Source organism: Neltuma alba, unplaced genomic scaffold, assembly GCF_004799145.2.
Source record: "Neltuma alba isolate B1F8T4 unplaced genomic scaffold, ASM479914v2 tig00011656_pilon, whole genome shotgun sequence".
Lineage (NCBI taxonomy): Eukaryota > Viridiplantae > Streptophyta > Magnoliopsida > Fabales > Fabaceae > Neltuma > Neltuma alba.
The window spans coordinates 841,600-854,697 of NW_021636302.1; the positions used below are offsets into that span (position 1 = coordinate 841,600).

General features: G+C 31.7%; 1 pseudogene; it reads right to left on the reverse strand.

The window, feature by feature from the left end:
• Positions 1-7,185: 7,185 nt before the first annotated feature.
• LOC114716427 (UDP-glycosyltransferase 83A1-like) lies at positions 7,186-11,049 on the reverse strand (annotated as a pseudogene).
• Positions 11,050-13,098: the final 2,049 nt, after the last annotated feature.

The window sequence follows — 13,098 nt, forward strand, 5'->3', positions numbered from 1 at the left end:
CTTTAAAATGTGTGGTATTTCATAAAATTTAAAATTTTGTACAAAAAGTTATGTCCTTCCAAAATTGGGCATAAATTCTGAAAAATTAGAAAAATTACTAAATAAACAGTACATCTTGTCGTTGAAACTAGGCACACATGCACTAAGTTCATACTCTGGATATATTTTTCCCTTAAAGAGCTCATTTTGAGCTTTAAGTAGGACTTAGAACCATAACATTTTGATTTTTGTAGAATTAGTTATGATTTTCAAAGTTTAACAACTTGAGAAATTAAATTTAAAAAAAAGTTTAAATTTTTCTAACTTCAAGATTTGAGAAATGGTTCCAAATGCTCCCACTTGATATAAAATTAGGTAATAAAGTAAGGTGTCATATGGATTTTTTGGAATATCATTTTTTCTTAAACTAATTTACCTACCTTATCTATTTATATATAATATAGTATTATACAAGAGTATTCTAGGAGAATCATGAATATTTGTTCTAATTAATTGATTTGTTTGACTTTTTTTAATTTATCCCAATTAATTAAATATATTTTTCATTAAATAATAGGCAAAAGCATGCTTGTTTGGGATCATGATGAAAAGTAGTTATAGGCATATTTTACGTAAACCGAGACAAAACTTATCTCACATACATACCTCGTATTTCATAAATCATGATTAAAAAACTACCTACAAGTCATTCCAAATGAGCCATTGTCTTTTAACTTACAAGATTTTATTTTGATTTCCTAATTTTTATAAACATAAAACATGACTAATTATTAGAGAACAAAAGCCTGGACCGAACGAGGCAGTTTAGACTAGAAACCAGTAAATCAGTCACTTGTCTAGTTTGGTTTAGTTCATAAGCTAGATGGGAAGCAACCCGGCATAAACTGATTTAACTCGGTGCCAACCGATGATAACTGGATAACCCACTAGATTTGTTGATTACCCGAGTTATAATTTTCTAGATTTGGAGAAAAAATGAAAAAAAAAGAAAGAAAGAAAGAAAAGAAGCTCTATATTTGTCTACCTCCTTGTGTCCACTGGTTTTAAGCTTAGTCTTCTAATTGAACATTGCTAGTCCTTATGACATTAACATCGCAATTCATGGCTGTCGCTGTTATATCTTCATCTCAGCATTCCTCTTCTAAGACCCAACTCGTGTTGCTCATGGAAGGAAAAGAGAAAGAGAAGGGAGAAGAAAGAGACTCTAGTTCTAATTGAAGGCAAGAAGGAAGAGAACATAGGGAAGACTTAGACAGAGAGATTAACGTGAGGCAAGATGAGAAAAATACGATTTGATGGATGAGTGTGGAAGGAGGAAATAGTGGAGAAAAAGTAAAACAAGTCACGTGCTTATGCAGGAGATAAGGAAACAGAATAAGAAGTAAAAGCAAAAAAAAAAAAACCAAAGAGTAAATTTAATGGGTTATGAAGAGAGGGAGAGAGTAAAAAGAAAGAAAATGAAAAATTAAATATTATTTTTTTATAATTATAATATGAATATTTTTGGGAAAATGACATGAAAATGATCACTGAATTTTAAAATCCCCAAATGGTCACTTAAATAAGCAAAATCCGAGTTTAGGTATAGGTGACCAAATTGGGATTGGCAAATTTTTTAAAATGACCATATTGTCCTTTATTTTTTTTAAAAAAGAAACCAAGCACCCTTACCAGTCGGCTGGTCATCAAAGCTCCGGCATCAGTGGCAGTTGCCAGAGTTCAATGGGCTGCCATCACCGGAGCTCTGATAACCTACCACTAGAGTTTTGGTGGCTGGGAACTATTTTTTTTAGGAATTCTTACAATTTTAGTAATGTAGTTAACAAGTTCTTTAATACTATTAACAAGTTCGGTATAATAGTTAATAATAGGTTTTCCAGAAAATTCAAAAAGTGGCATCTTTACAACTACAGTAACAAGTTAACAAGTTTTGTTACACTATTAACAAGTTTGGTATAGCAATTAACAACTCTAACAACAAGTTATGTAATGATATTAACAACTCTTACAACCATAGTGACTGCCTAATAAATGAAAATTTTTTTATGTACATGGAGCTAATATTAAAAACATCAACCTTTATAGGAAAATTTTGTTAATGGCGTTATAAGAGTTATTAATATCATTATATGACTTGTTAACCGCATTACTGAAGTTGTAAAAATGCCCCTTTTTGAATTTTCTGAAAAACTTCTTGTTAACTGCTATGTTGAACTTGTTAATAGCATTGCAAAACTTACTAACTATATTACTGAAGTTGTAAAAATGTTACTTCTTAAATTTTTTGGAAAAACATGTTGTTAACTATTATATTAAACCTGTTAATAGCATTACAAAACTTGTTAACCACGTTTCTGAAGTTGTAAAGATGTCACTTTTTGAATTTCTTAGAGAACCTATTGTTAACTGCTATATCGATATTACCCCAAAAAAATTTCTTTTAATGATGCCATTTTATAGCTGCTAAAAAGAAAAATACCATGAAAAAAGATGGTGGCATTTTTGTAATTAAAACATGTTAACGGTTAACTTTTCATGGTGGTTATCCATGTAATTACTATTAAAAGTTTTCAAATAAACCCTATTGCGCGTTTTGTTTTTACAATTTCATTGTTTAACATTTTCATAGTGCACTATGGTCCCCTTCTTTGCCCCACTATCCAAGCTACATTTTTTGGCAAATCTTCAGCTTTAATCGTCATTTTTGGCCCTCCCTTCGTGGCCTTTTGCCTTGCTACCATGTTTCGTTATTCATGCTCACCTCTTCTTGTGTTTTACTCGTCTCTTACTGCTAAGTTTCCTCTTCATTCATTCTCTTCCTTTTTTCTTATTGTTTTGGATGTTTGATCATATAAATTTGTTGTATATCAAATGGGTTGATTGATTTTACATTTTGGATGTCTTGCATTATTTATTTTGAGTATTTTATATGCTTGGAGGGTTGGTGGTGACATTTGAAATTAGAAAATTACAATTAGTTCCTATACACACCATTAGAAACATGTTTAAATCTTCAAAGTTGATTAATTTTTGACTTTGTAATTTTTTAAATAGTTTTTTGATATTTTATTTCAAATTTTTGTGATAAAATTTGATATTTACCAATAAATAATCTGTTAAGTGTTTGGCTAATTTTTTTTTCTGTTATGAACTTTAATTGATGATAAAATGTTGTTTAAAATTTCATGGCAAATGGATATCATTTGTGTTCCCATTTTGGATTTAGAAGTTTTAGCTTTAAGAGAGTATCTTGTATGCTTAGAGTTTGTTTGGATTAGCAGTGGAAAAAGTAGCTTATTTCTAATTTGATTTTTAGAAAAATAAGATTGGGTAAAAGTTAAATCGGGTAAAGTGAATTGTGTTTGGATTGAAGTTTAAAAAAGCTAGTTTGTAAAAGTGAGATTGGTACTAGGTTGTTTGGATTATGATTTAGTAAAAATAAGTTTGTTTATAAAATTACCAGAATAGGTATGAGTTGTAATAAATAATGAAACATGATTAAAGAAATGATTTAACATAATACAATAAATTAAAATTAATTTAATACAAAGAAGTGAAATTTAATGAGTGAATTAAATTTTAAAACTTTAGAGAAATTATAAAAAATATTTTAAATATAAAGTGAAATATGGTAAAAAAATGAATTGACATATAATACAATGAATTTAAATTAATTTAATATAAAGAAGTGAAATTTAATGAGTAAATTAAAATAAATCAGTTGTAAAAAAATAATATAAATACTACCATTTTTCAGTTTTGTCTTGTCTCGTAATATTGATGAAACACTTGTGTTAAGAGCAAGAAAGGGGGAGAGGGGTAGCGTATCAGCAAGGCATTGGAGATCGGAGGTTGAGAAAGAGGGGGGAAAAAAAAAGAAAAGAGACGCAGCGAAGAGAAAAAGAAAAGGAGAGAAGCTGCTCCCAATAAATTCTCTGACACACCCACCCAATGGTCCCTGAATAAGCTCTTTTCAGACTTCAATAAGCTCCTCTTCCTAGCTTAATTTTAAACCCACAGTCGGTAGCTTATAAAAAACAAGCCCAATTGCACATAAGCTCTCCCAAACGTGATATGATTTTCCAATCGGGCTTCAATCCAAAATAAATAGCTTATGGGCCAATTTAAGCCTTGCCAAACAGGCACTCAGAGGGTTGGTTGGTGACATTTAGAATTAAAAAACTGCAATTACTTCCTATACACAATGTTAGAAACATGTTTAAATCTTCAAAGTTGATTAGATTTTAATTTTTTAATTTTTTAAATAATTTTTTGATATTTTATTTCAATTTTTTGTCAAATTTTTGTAATAAACTTTGATATTTACCAATAAACAATCTATTAAATATTTGACGAATTTTTTTTCTGTTATGAACTTTGATGATAAAGTGTTGTTTAAAATTTCATGACAAATAGATATTATTTGTATTCCCATTTTGGATTCGGAAGTTTTAGTTTTAAGAATCGTTATTCGTCGAATTGATTTGAGATTGTTGCTTTTGTTTTGTTGGTTATAGTTGTTCAAATTTGTCTTGTACTACTTCTAGTCCTTAATATAAGAACTCGTTTGAATTTTATTTTAGTTCTAAATATAAGATCCTAATCCACTTGGTTTTTCATATTTATCCATTTCTTTCCTAAGATAGTCCTTGTAATAATAGTAGTTTTAGCCAATATATTTGATTAGCAAAGATATCTTAGGAAAGACAACAGCTATTTATCACAAATAATTAACTTAACTAATTTTCTTAATTTACTCAAATTAGTCAACTAGCTATTATATTAAGGATCAGAGGTAGTGTTTGTTTCTTATATTGTTGGTTAATTGATTGATTGATTTGTCTATTGTTTAAATTATTTGGGATTCCTTACATTTAAGGGGAAACTCTATCAAAATTTTTATAAAATAAAAAAGGCATTCCCTTTAATATATAATTAAGTGTTAGTTAATTTTAATTTATTTACTAACACCAAATTATTTTATTTATTTGAATATTTGAATTAAGTAGCTAGAATTGAACTTGACAACTATGCTTATTGACTCTATAGAATAATAGATCATAGTTGGATGAAAGCTAGGAGAATTAGCAAAGAATATGAAGTTGGGGTTATTAAGTTTGTTCAGAAAAATGCCCATAACAAAAGAGATGGCTTGTATTATTGTCCCTGTGTCAAATGTTTAAACAGTAGTCGGTGAAGTATTCCGATAATAAAATAGCATCTTATCTATGATGTGATAAATTTGAAATACACAAATAGGATATGGTATAACTTTGTGTGTCCTTAAAAGGTGTTGAAAGTAATAAATATTGCTGAAGCGAGATCAATCAACATGATGACCACAATGACTCAGACGAAGAAGAAATTACATTTTGTACCTTACATTGAAGGGTAAGTATATTATTGTATTTGAGATACACACAAATTATATATGCAGAATTATAATTAACATGGTTTGTATTTTATAGTTATTATTAGACCCTCATTGTTTTGGCCCCCCTTGATAACAACATCTAGTGATTTGATTCCCTCTGAGGAGCTCCACAAAACAAAACCAAAGATGTTATTGACACATGAATTTATGTTTATATATTTATCACAAGTAAAGCTTACGAAAAAAAGCTCTAATATCATTTTTTTTAATTGCTGATAGGGCTTTTTATGGTTTCAATGTGGTGGCCAAGCAGAAAAATAAGCCATCACCAACATGGATTCTCTCGCAAGTATGTTATTCTAAGCTAAGTATATGTTTATAAATGTTTAAGATAATCAAAGTTAATTTTTATAAATTTTTTACATAATCAAAGTTAGATACTTAATTTTATTTTTTATTTTGTTAATATTGTCAACTTGGGAGTATTGAATGCAGATATTACATGATCCGCTATATGAATGACCTCACTGAGATAGGGTTTGCTGAGAAGTTAGATGAGGTAAATATAAGTTATATTGTAATTCTTCAATTCTATTCACATTTTTGATCTAGTTAACCAATAACTTTGTTATTTTTAATTCTTCAACTCAATAAGGAATGCTTCGTCAAAAACATTACTTGAGAACTTTGAAAATGTAAATTAGTTAAGTCGTTCACGTTTTAGTCCATTGTTTATTATATATGTTTAGTTGAAATATTAATTAGTTAAGTTGTTGATTATAAGGTGTAGTTGATTGAATAAGAATTGGAAACATTAGTTATGTTAATATTAGGTTGAGTTTATGTCTTACAATGGTTTTGCATTCTTCTATTACGCTAGTTGGAATTGGTTTATAATTGGTTTGGCATTGCAAGGAGGTTGTATAGGAAATTGAATCGAATTTAAAAAAAAAAAGCTACCATTAAAAGGCAGACTTTCTACGACGATTACTTTATAAAACCACCGTGGAAAGTTAATTTTTTATAGTAGCTATAAACTGTCACAAAATTCCTTGCTTATAATGTTGACGGAATCCACTACGTCTCAAAAATTGCCATGAAAAGCCTTTTTAACTGCCGTTAAATGTGTTTTTTCCTGTAGTGCAAACTTGTTAATAGCATTAAAGAACTTGTTAATTGTGTTACTAAAGTTACAAAAATGTCACTTTTTGAATTTTTTTTGAAAAACTTGTTGCTAATTGTTATATCAAACTTGTTAATAGCATTAAAGAACTTGTTATTTGTATTATTAAAGTTGTAAAAATTTTCAAAAAAATAGTTTTCGGCCACCAAAGCTCCATTGACCGGTCATTAGCCGGTTGCTAGAGCTCTGATGATCGTAGCCCACTTGAACTTCAGTGGTCACCCCCATCATTGGAGCTCCAGCAGTTGGCCAGCCGATGAGGGTGCTTGGTATTTTTTAAAAAAATAATAAAGGGCAGTATGGTTATTTTAGTAAATTTGCAAATTCCAATTTGATCACCTATACCTAAATTAGGATTTTGCTTATTTAAGTGACTATTTGCAGATTTTGAAATTCAGCTATCATTTTTATGTCATTTTCCCAATATTTTTCACACATTTTAATTAAATTATATTATTTTAATTAGTACTAGTTTGACCTCAGTTAACCCCAATTTGACTCATTAACCCTTGAACTAGTACCCCAACTAGTTTATTCGCTGGTCCAGTTTCTTGTTTCTTGTTTATTATTCAAGGTGTATGTTACATAGATCAAATTAAATTTCATTTTTTCAAAAGATTATAAATAATTAGAAAACAAACATTTTCCAATTCCCAAACCCTTGAACAATTAGAGCATATCGAAGTCTATGTAGGCCAAGAACCTTATCAGAAATTGGATTGTGGATGCAGGTTTAATCCTCATTCTTTAGCCCAATTAATGAACTTCTTGAGATTCTCTGAAGATCGACCACCTTCAACAATATTATCCATAATGCTTTCTTTCCATTCCAAAGAATTCACTCTTATTTCTTCATCTCCAAGCAACTTCTCTACCTTTTTCTTTATCTCCTCCCTTGTTATCAATCCATTTTCATCCTTATCAAACCCCATGCCAATCTTCCACTCATTACAAATATACGCCTTATTCTCATGCTGATCGCCAAAGAATGGCCAACACAAGAATGGCACGCCACTATACACACCATCTATAGTAGAATTCCAACCACAGTGACTAACGAAACAAGCAACAGAAGGATGGTTCAAAACCTTCCTCTGTGGAGCCCAATTGACAATTTTACCGTTGTCACCTTTGAACCCTTCTGGGAATGTGTAGTTGTTGTTTGGCTTGTCTATGTTACTAGGACGTACGACCCAAAGAAAAGGCTTGTCTAAAAGGTCAAGTCCCAGTGCGAGTTCTTTGAATTGGTTCATCTCCATTACTGCAATACTTCCAAAGGAAACATAAACCACAGATCGAGGTGGTTGCTGGTCGAGCCAATTGAGGCAGGTTTGATCTTCTTTCCAGAATGAAGTCGTGTTTTGGTCACCATCTGGTAAAAGTGGGCCAATTGATAGGAACTTCGGTGATATTGACAGTGCACCAGGTTCGAGTTCACAAGTTGTATTACAAAGCCACCATTGTCCTAACCTTATTAAGGTTTGCTCCTCTTGTAACATATGGCCGAAGAAGGACTTGCCTAAGGTTGTCAATGGTAGGTGTGCTGCGTCCATCATAGGCATGTCTGGTGAAAGCCGAATTTCCTGATTTTTCATTGGTTGTCCTGCATGCATATGGCCAAATTAACTAGTACAGCTAAATTAGGGTAATATGATACGTGCAATAAGTCTAAGAACAATATAAAACATTCCTTCCAGTTCTAAACATAATACTACTAGCTAATTATTAAAGAACTTACTTTTAATATTAAATATAAGATCTTAATTCACTTTTATTTTCCAAATTTATAATTTTTCCTCTAAACTATCTCTATCAATTATATTTATTAAGGGTTTTTCATAAGGGGTTAGTTTCAATGCAAACAATTAAATAGGATATATTAGGGAAACCAAAATATATTTTTTACAAGTAACTAATTAAACTAATTTTTTAATCTCTAAAAATTAGTAGTGTGACAAACCCATATGTTTTATATATTTCCATTTTATATTTTGATGGGTTTGATGCACTTTTATAGCTTGAATCATTTATATTGTGGATAATTGAGTGTAAGGGGCATTTTTGGAAAAAAGAAGTTTAAATCTTAATATTTACGTGATTTATGGATTAAACTTTTAATTACTTGTTTCCCTATTTTTGGATGAAGATACTCTCATCTTTGGAAATTTCATTATATGCAGGAAAATTTGGAGAAAAGAGGTATTAGAAGATGAAATAGGAAATGGCATACAAAGAATCAAGAAAATGAAGCTCGTAGTCAAGGGTCCCAATGTCAGAGGAAAGACGAGGAAGGAGTGGAGGCTAAACGCATCGTTTCGTCAATCAGATTTTGGCGCCTCTGTTCACTTCTTTCTTTCATCCCATCTCTCGATTCCTAATTCATATCCGGTCCATCTTCAGCTTACTTCCTCTGGGGATTTCTCTGCCCATCACATTCTCTATCTCAGATTCCACTCGTCACCATCGATCTCTTATTCTTTCGTTTCATCCATCTCTCCATTCTGGCGACTTCATCTCCTCCTTCCATCTCCATTTCTGATTCGAATCAGAGGGTCGGGGTAGCTTTGCTTGGTTCAATGCGTGGCTGATCATTCCTTCTCCTAGAGATTGATCGGAGGCCCCATTTCAGTGCTTCAGCAGGGGAGTATTCTGAGTTCATTCTCCTCCTCAGGTTCTGTTTTTCGATTCTTCTAGGTCTTAGGGAATTTAATTTCAGTTCTGTGGTTTATTTATTCGGTTGTGTAACTGGATGAATTGAACTTTGATGTACTCGAGATTTGGATATGTGTACTTTGCTTGATAGATCGATTGCTCGTCTTTTGTTCCTCACAGTTAATCAGATGTGTGATTGAATTAGCTGTTGTTTGGGAGTTACACAGTGAAAATTCTCAAGAGGAAGCAATTTATACAGTCCTATATCTAATGCAACTAAGTGGTGTCCGATAGTGTGATTAAAGAATAACTGCTTGTGCTAGGTCTCTAGGAGTAATTATCACCTAATGTCACTAGACTCAGGTGGTATCTTGAGGTTTTCTTTTAGACTTAGTGATTAACCCCAATCCTAAATGAACTTGGAAAGCCAAAGACCTACCTCTAGGAGGGTGCCTTTCATATTCACATACATTTCCATTCTCTAATCCCATCAGAACAAAAGAAAATATATAAACAGTAGTTTTAGCATATAATTTGGTATGCATTTTGTTTAGAATTAGTTAATTAGTTAAATAATACATCTCCATCCTTGTTAATTTGTGGTTGTTGCTTAATTAAAATAGAAACTTAGTAATCGACTCCTCAAAGAGATGGACGTAGTAAGCATTGCTTTACTGCATTAGTTAGTTTAGTATTATTTGATAGCCCCCACCACTCGTCATGGTTCTGCATTTAATTGAAGGAAGTACTCTTCCCCCCCCCCCCCCCATCAATACTGATTGAAGTACCCAAATTGCCATATGTGTGTGTATGTATATAAATATGTTCATAAATCTACATGTGCAATGAATGTGTGCATATATGTCTGGAGTGCATATCTACGTCTTTTTCTGTTGTGCGTTAGTGCTCCCCAGGTCTTGTATGCTATTGGTTTGTCAAATGTTAATCCAAGAAGAGGATCGTCACCATATAATGTAAGTTTTGATCCCTTCTTGCTATATGATGTTAAATTTGTAACTAGCTAGAAAGAAACTAATGCACCACTGCTCTAATTAGAAGTTAAACTAGCAGTCATAGTCACATATCTCAAGCCTATAAGCAAATCAACGTACGTAGTTAAATTGAGCAAAGAGATTAATTGAGAACCAAGAGTCTTACCAGTTTCAGAATCGATAGTTCCATCATGAATCAACCTTTCAACGCAGTCAAGGGAGGCCATGAAAGTAGCAGAACCAGGAAACATGACAGCCCCTTTAATTCCCAGCTTGTGGCCAACTTCTAAAGCCCATCCCATATTCAAACTAACTACTATGCATGAGATCTTACTATCTTCATTCCCATTATTAGTATTGACTTCTTCAATGAGCTTTGGAAGCTTCTCAGGCATGGTGTTCTTGATTGATTGCAGAACTTCAAATGGCTTACTTCTGTCATCTTCATCACTCATACCGTCCGGCAGCGTCAACATGTTTATGGGGTTCTTCTTCTCATTGTTCTGTTTGTCAGAAGTTGCAGCCATGGCTCGCTTTTGACTGAACTCTGTTCAGGAAAGTGACCTTGCAGCCATGCCTGGCCAAAACATGAGAGAACTGCATCAGAGGATTCACATGTCCCGGAAGTGGGAATGGTATTACAAGAAAATGAGGGATAGGGCTCATCTTTGTAGAGAAAGCAGAGAGGATTTGAAGGACGGATGAAAATGCTTTTAGCTTACTGCTATCAATGGATTGGTCTCTGATGGTTGTTCTTGCGTTTGTGTGTGTGTGTGCGTGTGTGTTACTTGGGAAATGGTAAGTAAGGAAAGTCAACACTGAGGAAAAGTCCTAGGTACTTGTGGAGGGGATAAAAATGTCGACATCTAAGGAAACGTGACAAAATTTTCTTTGATCATTCATGGATGATGTAGTTTATTATATATGGCTTATTAATATAATAGTTTCTATATAATATGGATATGACTTGTCATACATAGAACAGATCGTAGAAACAAATTAAAGGCTAAGTGAATATTACATCACTATGGACGTAAAAAGCATAATGTTGACATGAGTTGTCAAGAAAATGCAAGGAAGAAATTAAAGTTGATTGCTCCTTTATAGTCCCCAGCTTTGAATAATAGAAACTTAATATATCAATTAAGAATTGCTTAATCAAGATTAGATTTATACTATTACTTCTGGACCTAGTTGAGTAATTTAAAAAGATTAAAGAAGTTATTAAATTATTTAGTTATAATATATTTTTCATCTTTTTAAAATATTTATGTGTATTATTAGATTATATAGTAATTTATTAATAACAAATTAGTTTAGATGAAAACAATAAATATGAGTACTTCAGAGTAATTTGGTAACTTTTTTAACCTTCCCAAATAAATCAGTGGGGTTTTATATTGAGAACTAAAGTATTATCTCCTATCAAATACAAGTCATTATTTTTTAAAAAAAATTAGGCCTAAAATACAAGTCACTTCCATATCATTAAATGCTTACGTTTCATGAAATCCCATACTTATTATTAAATGCCTGTTTTAGAAATCAAAAAGCAAAAAAAAAAGAAAACGTCAAGTATTAATGGCAAAATTAAAAAACATAATTGGAAACGAAAAACTTAACTTGAAATATCTTTTTAAAAAATTTGTATGAGATAATTTTGACTTATATTTGGGACTATAGAAGTATTATGTTGCATAAACAAATCATGGGTTATTATTACTCTTCTACCTATTTGTGCGATATGCCTTGTTCATAGTTTTATCTAACGATGGATTAATCATTTTTAGCCCATTTAAATCTATTAAGTTACGAAAAGGAAACAATTACATCAATAGTTTTACGAGAAATTATAATACAACTACATAAGCAATATAATATTTTCTTTTGTGATCAAACTCATTCTCTTAAGCGAAAATTCTTTAGTTCTTTATTATATGCTCTGCTAACTTTTTTAATGGATAATCCCCCCCCCCAAATGTTAACCAGAAATTATAAATTGCAGAATGTAATTAATCATTCCATTCCTTCAATCATTCAATACAATTTATAATATTTGATCTATCAGGGATTAAATCACAGGACACGTAGCACAGCTAATGAGCATCCTAGAAAGAAAATATATTAATAAATTTTTCCCATGTGATATACTATTATATTATTGCTGGTAAAAAAATAACTATTATATTATAATATGTGTATACAATGTACGCATCCTCCAGGGGCCATGCAATACCCAAATATGATAAACAGTAAATGAAATTTACTCAGATATGATAAGATAGAAAATATTTACCGAGATGCTATACCTGAAAATTGTTCAAACTGTAATTGAGTTTAAATTTGTACAGAACTCGTTCAGACTGAAAACGAGTTTAGTGAGACCCACATCACAAAACAGCATAACTCGTTCAAACTGAAAGGGAGTTCAGTGGGATCCATGTCACAAAATGAAACTCGTTCTTAGTCTGAGTTCAGTGGGACCCATTTCAAAAAAGTGAATCCATTTATCTTCTATCTACACCTTTCCCTAGACACTCCACATGTTTTTTTTTTTTTTCCTTTTAACCACACACAAATCGACTACTCATAGACATGGTTAATTTCCTTCTCCAAATATTCCCATCAATATAGGGATGCAGGGAGTAGTCATTCGAAATGCCCTCACCTTACGCCCGGCGAGTATTCTTTTGGCATGTGAGTCCATAGTGTACATTTCATTATTGTGTATATAATGCATGCAATTTCCCACTCAAATTTGCCTTTCTTCTCATTACTTCTCAAGTTTTTCTCAAGTTCTCTAGCTCCTTTCATTCTTCTTTGTCCTTCCACACTTTCATTCAGTGAAGTTGATGGTGTGTGCGGTCTTGCAAATGTTGTATACATTTTATCTCAAC